The sequence below is a fragment of the Clavelina lepadiformis genome, chromosome 9 (assembly GCF_947623445.1).
Source record: "Clavelina lepadiformis chromosome 9, kaClaLepa1.1, whole genome shotgun sequence".
NCBI lineage: Eukaryota > Metazoa > Chordata > Ascidiacea > Aplousobranchia > Clavelinidae > Clavelina > Clavelina lepadiformis.
In genome coordinates this window covers 15,655,641-15,664,117 of record NC_135248.1, presented here as the reverse complement: position 1 = coordinate 15,664,117, position 8,477 = coordinate 15,655,641, and the positions used below count along the sequence as shown (strand labels likewise).

The window sequence follows — 8,477 nt, the reverse complement described above, 5'->3', positions numbered from 1 at the left end:
GTCAAGAACAGAGTGAAAGAAAAAGTGAAAACGCTTACCCAAAACCTTATACTAACGATCTCATTTTCTTCTTTCGAGTTTCAGTTTAACCAGGCTCTGCATCCTTAAAGTTCTTCGGAATTTTCTTTTTTTTTTTCATTTAATAAGCTACAAATAAAACGACAACAATTTATAACTTGTAAATCAACAGAATTTACAGAACGCATAGCTACGCACCCTTTTTGGCAACTTTGAAGGACTCATGATCGTGTCCACGTCGTCATCAGATGACGACCTGTGTGACAGAATGCTTTCGGTTTGAGGTCGCGGTAAATTTTTCGCCACCTCAGGCCAACTTCAACCCTCGCTGCATCCTTTTTTCCGCAAACTACTTTGCTCATTTATGGGGAAATTATTTCAAATTTCTTTTCCTTTGAACCGGACAAGGTTGTCCAGCCCTTCCTTCAACCAGCCAGGCATAACAATTGCTGCATCCCCATATTTTGCGAATGTTTTGTGATCTTGCACCTGCATTAAAAACATCCCTTTTTAATAGTTTTCTACATGAAAGGAGAATGTGGTGACTTACCCGAATAATCCAACGTCCTTTCCTGGTCCGGCAGCCTTGGTTAAGTTTTTCCACGAGCATGTTGCGGTCCGCACTTGTCCGCTGCGAGTTTTTGGTTATCTGATAGGCCATGACGATTTCCCCATGGTCCTTCTCACCTCCGCTCCGGGATCGTTTTCCCAGACTGCATGTTTGTAGAATATAGTGAGTTACTGTATGAACGAAAAATGAAACAATCAATATTAGATTTGTTTAATATCTTGCAGCCTAAAACCGATAATTTAAAACAGGAGCTAGGCCTACAGTATGCTAAAACAGAGCAACTAAATGAACAGTACCTCACTCCACGTGCGTTGCTGAGAAGTGAAGGTCAGTCTGAGAAGTGAACTGGGTTGATTGCATTTCATGCTTGAGTGATCACATGCGAATTTATAAAATCTTTAAGATTTGGAAAGGGAATTATCTACACAGCATACCATGCAAAATTTAAAATTTAAAATTAAAATTTGCTTGCCTACCATAATTTTCCAAAAACAACAAATACAATTTTACGTTTAGCAGCGATAGAAACGCAAGATAGAAATGGCCACGCAGATTTTTACAAGATCATCGTTCGCTGTTTCTTCTACGAATCAATTTAAATTTTGTTTTAATTTCATCATTCATTTTTATTTCAAAGGCAAATTTTTTAAGATTCGATTTTAATTAAAGCAAATTTATACTGTTAAAGATTTATACTTATCGTCCCATCTTGGTTTACCACGGTCATCCAAGATGGGACAAAAAGAGCCCAGCAGACTTCTAGTCTTTCGTCTTAACCACTCGGCCACGACAACTGTGCTTAGCCTAATGTTCAATGCAAATAGATAAAATCGCACTTTTCTCGAATCACTTATCGAAGCGTGATTTTAATTCCACGTTGTCGGGATGATTCGAACCTACGCCGGCAAGGCCCAACAGATTTAAAGTCTGTCGCCTTAACCACTCGGCCACGACAACTGTGCTTATTGTTCAATGCAATTAGATAAAATCGCACTTTCCGCAAATCACTTATGGAAGCATGATTTCAATTCCGCGGGCAGAGCCAAACAAATTTCGAATCTGTCGCCTTAACCACTCGGCCACGACAACTGTGATTAATGTGCAATGTAAATAGACAAAATTTATTGCGTAGTCGAGCGTAGTCGAGCGTAGTCGAGCGTAGTCGAGCGTAGTGAGCGTAGTAGAGCGTAGAAGAACGTAATAGAGCGTAGTAGAGCGTAGTATAGCGTAGTAGAGCGTAGTAGAGCGTAGTATAGCGTAGTATAGCGTAGTATAGCGTAGTCGAGCGTAATCGAGCGTAGTGGAGCGTAGTTAAGCAAAGTCTAGCGTGGTGGAGCGTTCTGACGTCAGCTTTCAGCTCCGTCATGCAAATCGTGCAAATGGAAATAGACAAAATTTATTGCGTAGTCGAGCGTAGTCGAGCGTAGTCGAGCGTAGTCGAGCGTAGTCGAGCGTAGTCGAGCGTAGTCGAGCGTAGTAGAGCGTAGTAGAGCGTAGTAGAGCGTAGTAGAGCGTAGTAGAGCGTAGTAGAGCGTAGTAGAGCGTAGTAGAGCGTAGTAGAGCGTAGTACAGCGTAGTAGAGCGTAATAGAGCGTAATAGAGCGTAGTAGAGCGTAGTAGAGCGTAATTGAGCGTAGTAGAGCGTAGTAGAGCGTAGTAGAGCGTAGTAGAGCGTAGTAGAGCGTAGTATAGCGTAATCTAGCGTAGTGGAGCGTAGTTAAGCAAAGTCTAGCGTGGTGGAGCGTTCTGACGTCAGCTTTCAGCTCCGTCATGCAAATCGACAGCTCAGACAATCAGAAAAAGCCGAGCACCATTAAAAAGGTTCGCTTACCATTTCGGTCGATATGGCATTGCTAATAACCAAAAATACAGTTTCACGATTGAGAACTTATCCAGACAACATTTCCTACGATACTAACCCTCACTTTTAAGGGCGCTTTCACCCCAAACCCTAACTCCTCTATGAAATGGAGTCATTTTGCCAGATGCCGCTGGTCAATAAGTCCTAACCCTGAACATTTAGGAACCGGTATTGTATTTAATTTATTTGGTAGAGAACAATTCCACCATAAATAACTTGTCCAGACACCATTTTCTATGATGCTAACCCTCAATTTTAAAAGCGATTTCACCCCTAACCCTAACCCCTCAATTAAATGGAGTCATTTTGCCAGATGCGACCGGTCATTAATTCCTAACCCTGAAAATTTGGAAACCGGTATTGTCTTTAATTTATTTGGTAACGAACAATTCCACCATAGAGTACTTGTCAAGACACCATTTCCTACGATGCTAACCCTAATGGAAAAAGGCTTTACTGTAAACCCGCCTTACGGGTTTTGCGTCACACTACTTACGTTGCATGTCTTGAAGGCATCTCATAACATATCTTGAATGAAGCACTTTGTTAACATCGTCGGTCCGAATTGCGTTCCTTCTATCGCTCTCCCTGATTTCGTGGCGTCTACAAATATTTTCGGCAACATCAAAGTTTGAACAAAACTTTAAACAAACCAATAACATACCGCTCCTGGTGACGTCTCCGGTAAAACTCGTTCCACTGCTTGATAGGTATCATGGTTGGTTGATAATCAAATCTGCATTCTGCCGCATGCCTCATAGTTAAGAATTTTATGAATGCAACTATTGCGGCATTGTGCGCAATGAAGGTTGAAGGCTTGCACTTGCCTTCCTCAAGCAACTGCCAACGTAGTCTGTATCAAACGCAACAGATCACAAATATAGCAAATTCTACGCAGTTACTTATTTTAACGTGCTTTTCTATGTATGTGTCCAAGCTGAAAGCGTGCAAATCCTCAAAACTGCAGTTAGAAACTAATCTTTGCAGAATAGATTTCTGCTTTTCCCCATCGACCAAGCGTTTTCCCCCTCCGTCGACGGATTGCAAATAAAGCGAGAAATTTCTGAAGCAGGCAGTCTAGGAAAAACGGACTGTTCGGTCCAGGCCACTGAACAGACAATAAGTGTTATAACAATACACATACAACTAAAAGCGCAGCATGTTCGTGAAGCACTTCTTCTCTTTAAATATTGCTACATACATATCTAGACAAGCAATTACCTTTGCTGTATTATCACGTCGCCGTTTATCAAGTGACATTACTAGCTCCTTCACTTGTGTGTCATCCTTATCATGTTTCGCACCTTTCAGGTGTTTCACCAGATGCTTTACATATTTATCGCATAAGGGGCACTTTTTCTTCCCTTCACCAGACAGCACATTGTATGATATTTTATGAACGTCTCTGCAATGACGACCAACATTCATCACCATTTTTTCGCATATGCTTAAAAACATAAAAGTCACAAAATAAACTAGGAAATAATGTTTTCAGGGCAGCTAAATATAAACCATACCTGCATTATTTTGCCTTTCTTCTGTGGTGACGCTTCTTCCCCGGCACCTCCTCCGCCCCACTATGCTCCGCTTCACCTTCTAACCCGTCAGATTCCCTTTCATCCACCACCACCTCGTCTTCTTTTCTCTCCGACACTTCTTGCCCTGCTGCCTCTTCCTTCTTTTCTTCTGATTCCCGTTCGATACTTTTCTTTTCGCTTTCATCATAAAACAAAGCATTTTAAGTCATCACAGGTTACATAGAGCATGGTAATTTTTAAAATCTCGCATAAGTTCAAGCCATGTTACTCACAGACTAACTGTCGATGCGTTGTAGCATTTCTGACGCCACTATTTCTTGGGCAGCCACGACTTCGGACGTTGAGTAGGCGAGGCTCCTAAAACAGCAGACATGGAACAACTTACCAATTAATGTAAGAAATATTTAAAAAAATAAAAATGCAACTCAAATTCGGTTTCTATACATAAAAAAAGCAATTTGAATGCTAACATTAAGTGGCTTACTTATAATCAAGAGGTAATTCCTGGCCAACCTCGCCCATACTTTCGATTGTGCTTTAGGCGAAATTAGACCTCTGTAGGTCTTTATCTTTAATTGAATAATTGCGGCCCTCTTGAACTGAGCTGCAAAAGAAACATTTTCACCTTTTTCCGCTACTAACTGGCACACACTTTACGAAGAAATCTTTACGAATTTGTGTCAAGAACAGAGTGAAAGAAAAAGTGAAAACGCTTACCCAAAACCTTGTACTAACGATCTCATTTTCTTCTTTCGAGTTTCAGTTTAACCAGGCTCTGCATCCTTAAAGTTCTTCGGAATTTTCTTTTTTTTTTCATTTAATAAGCTACAAATAAAACGACAACAATTTATAACTTGTAAACCAACAGAATTTACAGAACGCATAGCTACGCACCCTTTTTGGCAACTTTGAAGGACTGATGATCGTGTCCACGTCGTCATCAGATGACGACCTGTGTGACAGAATGCTTTCGGTTTGAGGTCGCGGTAAATTTTTCGCCACCTCCGGCCAACTTCAACCCTCGCTGCATCCTTTTTTCCGCAAACTACTTTGCTCATTTATGGGGAAATTATTTCAAATTTCTTTTCCTTTGAACCGGACAAGGTTGTCCAGCCCTTCCTTCAACCAGCCAGGCATAACAATTGCTGCATCCCCATATTTTGCGAATGTTTTGTGATCTTGCACCTGCATTAAAAACATCCCTTTTTTAATAGTTTTCTACATGAAAGGAGAATGTGGTGACTTACCCGAATAATCCAACGTCCTTTCCTGGTCCGGCAGCCTTGGTTAAGTTTTTCCACGAGCATGTTGCGGTCCGCATTTGTCCGCTGCGAGTTTTTGGTTATCTGATAGGCCATGACGATTTCCCCATGGTCCTTCTCACCTCCGCTCCGGGATCGTTTTCCCAGACTGCATGTTTGTAGAATATAGTGAGTTACTGTATGAACGAAAAATGAAACAATCAATATTAGATTTGTTTAATATCTTGCAGCCTACAACCGATAATTTAAAACAGGAGCTAGGCCTACAGTATGCTAAAACAGAGCAACTAAATGAACAGTACCTCACTCCACGTGCGTTGCTGAGAAGTGAAGGTCAGTCTGAGAAGTGAACTGGGTTGATTGCATTTCATGCTTGAGTGATCACATGCGAATTTATAAAATCTTTAAGATTTGGAAAGGGAATTATCTACACAGCATACCATGCAAAATTTAAAATTTAAAATTAAAATTTGCTTGCCTACCATAATTTTCCAAAAACAACAAATACAATTTTACGTTTAGCAGCGATAGAAACGCAAGATAGAAATGGCCACGCAGATTTTTACAAGATCATCGTTCGCTGTTTCTTCTACGAATCAATTTAAATTTTGTTTTAATTTCATCATTCATTTTTATTTCAAAAGCAAATTTTTTAAGATTCGATTTTAATTAAAGCAAATTTATACTGTTAAAGATTTATACTTATCGTCCCATCTTGGTTTACCACGGTCATCCAAGATGGGACAAAAAGAGCCCAGCAGACTTCTAGTCTTTCGTCTTAACCACTCGGCCACGACAACTGTGCTTAATGTTCAATGCAAATAGATAAAATCGCACTTTTCTCGAATCACTTATCGAAGCGTGATTTTAATTCCACGTTGTCGGGATGATTCGAACCTACGCCGGCAAGGCCCAACAGATTTAAAGTCTGTCGCCTTAACCACTCGGCCACGACAACTGTGCTTATTGTTCAATGCAATTAGATAAAATCGCACTTTCCGCAAATCACTTATGGAAGCATGATTTCAATTCCGCGGGCAGAGCCAAACAAATTTCGAATCTGTCGCCTTAACCACTCGGCCACGACAACTGTGATTAATGTGCAATGTAAATAGACAAAATTTATTGCGTAGTCGAGCGTAGTCGAGCGTAGTCGAGCGTAGTCGAGCGTAGTCGAGCGTAGTGAGCGTAGTGAGCGTAGTCGAGCGTAGAAGAACGTAATAGAGCGTAGTAGAGCGTAGTAGAGCGTAGTAGAGCGTAGTATAGCGTAGTATAGCGTAGTCGAGCGTAGTCGAGCGTAGTTAAGCAAAGTCTAGCGTGGTGGAGCGTTCTGACGTCAGCTTTCAGCTCCGTCATGCAAATCGTGCAAATGGAAATAGACAAAATTTATTGCGTAGTCGAGCGTAGTCGAGCGTAGTCGAGCGCAGTCGAGCGCAGTCGAGCGCAGTCGAGCGCAGTCGAGCGCAGTCGAGCGCAGTCGAGCGCAGTCGAGCGCAGTCGAGCGCAGTCGAGCGCAGTCGAGCGCAGTCGAGCGCAGTAGAGCGCAGTAGAGCGCAGTCGAGCGCAGTAGAGCGCAGTAGAGCGCAGTAGAGCGCAGTAGAGCGCAGTAGAGCGCAGTAGAGCGCAGTAGAGCGCAGTAGAGCGCAGTAGAGCGCAGTAGAGCGCAGTAGAGCGCAGTAGAGCCCAGTAGAGCGCAGTAGAGCGCAGTAGAGCGCAGTAGAGCGCAGTAGAGCGCAGTAGAGCGTAGTAGAGCGTAGTAGAGCGCAGTAGAGCGTAATAGAGCGTAGTAGAGCGTAGTAGAGCGTAGTAGAGCGTAGTATAGCGTAATCTAGCGTAGTGGAGCGTAGTTAAGCAAAGTCTAGCGTGGTGGAGCGTTCTGACGTCAGCTTTCAGCTCCGTCATGCAAATCGACAGCTCAGACAATCAGAAAAAGCCGAGCACCATTAAAAAGGTTCGCGTACCATTTCGGTCGATATGGCATTGCTAATAACCAAAAATACAGTTTCACGATTGAGAACTTATCCAGACAACATTTCCTACGATACTAACCCTCACTTTTAAGGGCGCTTTCACCCCTAACCCTAACTCCTCTATGAAATGGAGTCATTTTGCCAGATGCCGCTGGTCAATAAGTCCTAACCCTGAACATTTAGGAACCGGTATTGTATTTAATTTATTTGGTAGAGAACAATTCCACCATAAATAACTTGTCCAGACACCATTTCCTATGATGCTAACCCTCAATTTTAAAAGCGATTTCACCCCTAACCCTAACCCCTCAATTAAATGGAGTCATTTTGCCAGATGCGACCGGTCATTATATCCTAACCCTGAAAATTTGGAAACCGGTATTGTGTTTAATTTATTTGGTAACGAACAATTCCACCATAGAGTACTTGTCAAGACACCATTTCTTACGATGCTAACCCTAATGGAAAAAGGCTTTACTGTAAACCCGCCTTACGGGTTTTGCGTCACACTACTTACGTTGCATGTCTTGAAGGCATCTCATAACATATCTTGAATGAAGCACTTTGTTAACATCGTCGGTCCGAATTGCGTTCCTTCTATCGCTCTCCCTGATTTCGTGGCGTCTACAAATATTTTCGGCAACATCAAAGTTTGAACAAAACTTTAAACAAACCAATAACATACCGCTCCTGGTGACGTCTCCGGTAAAACTCGTTCCACTGCTTGATAGGTATCATGGTTGGTTGATAATCAAAGCTGCATTCTGCCGCATGCCTCATAGTTAAGAATTTTATGAATGCAACTATTGCGGCATTGTGCGCAATGAAGGTTGAAGGCTTGCACTTGCCTTCCTCAAGCAACTGCCAACGTAGTCTGTATCAAACGCAACAGATCACAAATATAGCAAATTCTACGCAGTTACATTTTTTAACGTGCTTTTCTATGTATGTGTCCAAGATGAAAGCGTGCAAATCCTCAAAACTGCAGTTAGAAACTATTCTTTGCAGAATAGATTTCTGCTTTTCCGCATCGACCAAGCGTTTTCCCCCTCCGTCGACGGATTGCAAATAAAGCGAGAAATTTCTGAAGCAGGCAGTCTAGGAAAAACGGACTGTTCGGTCCAAGCCACTGAACAGACAATAAGTGTTATAACAATACACATACAACTAAAAGCGCAGCATGTTCGTGAAGCACTTCTTCTCTTTAAAAATTGCTACATACATATCTAGACAAGCAATTACCTTTGCTGTATTATC

General features: G+C 42.0%; 2 long non-coding RNA genes across 9 annotated transcripts; both read right to left on the bottom strand.

The window, feature by feature from the left end:
- Positions 1–240: 240 nt before the first annotated feature.
- LOC143470925 (uncharacterized) lies at positions 241–3,298 on the bottom strand. Of its 6 annotated transcripts, none has more exons than XR_013119435.1 (5): positions 3,115–3,298; positions 2,947–3,053; positions 886–955; positions 569–759; positions 241–507 (listed from the first exon to the last, which is right to left on the bottom strand). It is a non-coding gene; the product is annotated as an uncharacterized LOC143470925 (long non-coding RNA). The 6 variants fall into 4 exon arrangements; XR_013119434.1 differs by having other exon boundaries at positions 569–731; XR_013119433.1 differs by having other exon boundaries at positions 886–1,010.
- Positions 3,299–4,472: 1,174 nt separating this feature from the next.
- On the bottom strand, positions 4,473–8,114 carry LOC143470915 (uncharacterized). 3 transcript variants are annotated; one of them, XR_013119428.1, is made up of 6 exons: positions 7,906–8,114; positions 7,738–7,844; positions 5,553–5,677; positions 4,883–5,398; positions 4,706–4,813; positions 4,473–4,592 (listed from the first exon to the last, which is right to left on the bottom strand). It is a non-coding gene; the product is annotated as an uncharacterized LOC143470915 (long non-coding RNA). The 3 variants fall into 3 exon arrangements; XR_013119430.1 differs by having other exon boundaries at positions 5,553–5,622; XR_013119429.1 differs by lacking the exons at positions 4,473–4,592; positions 4,706–4,813; positions 4,883–5,398 and adding an exon at positions 5,401–5,426.
- Positions 8,115–8,477: the final 363 nt, after the last annotated feature.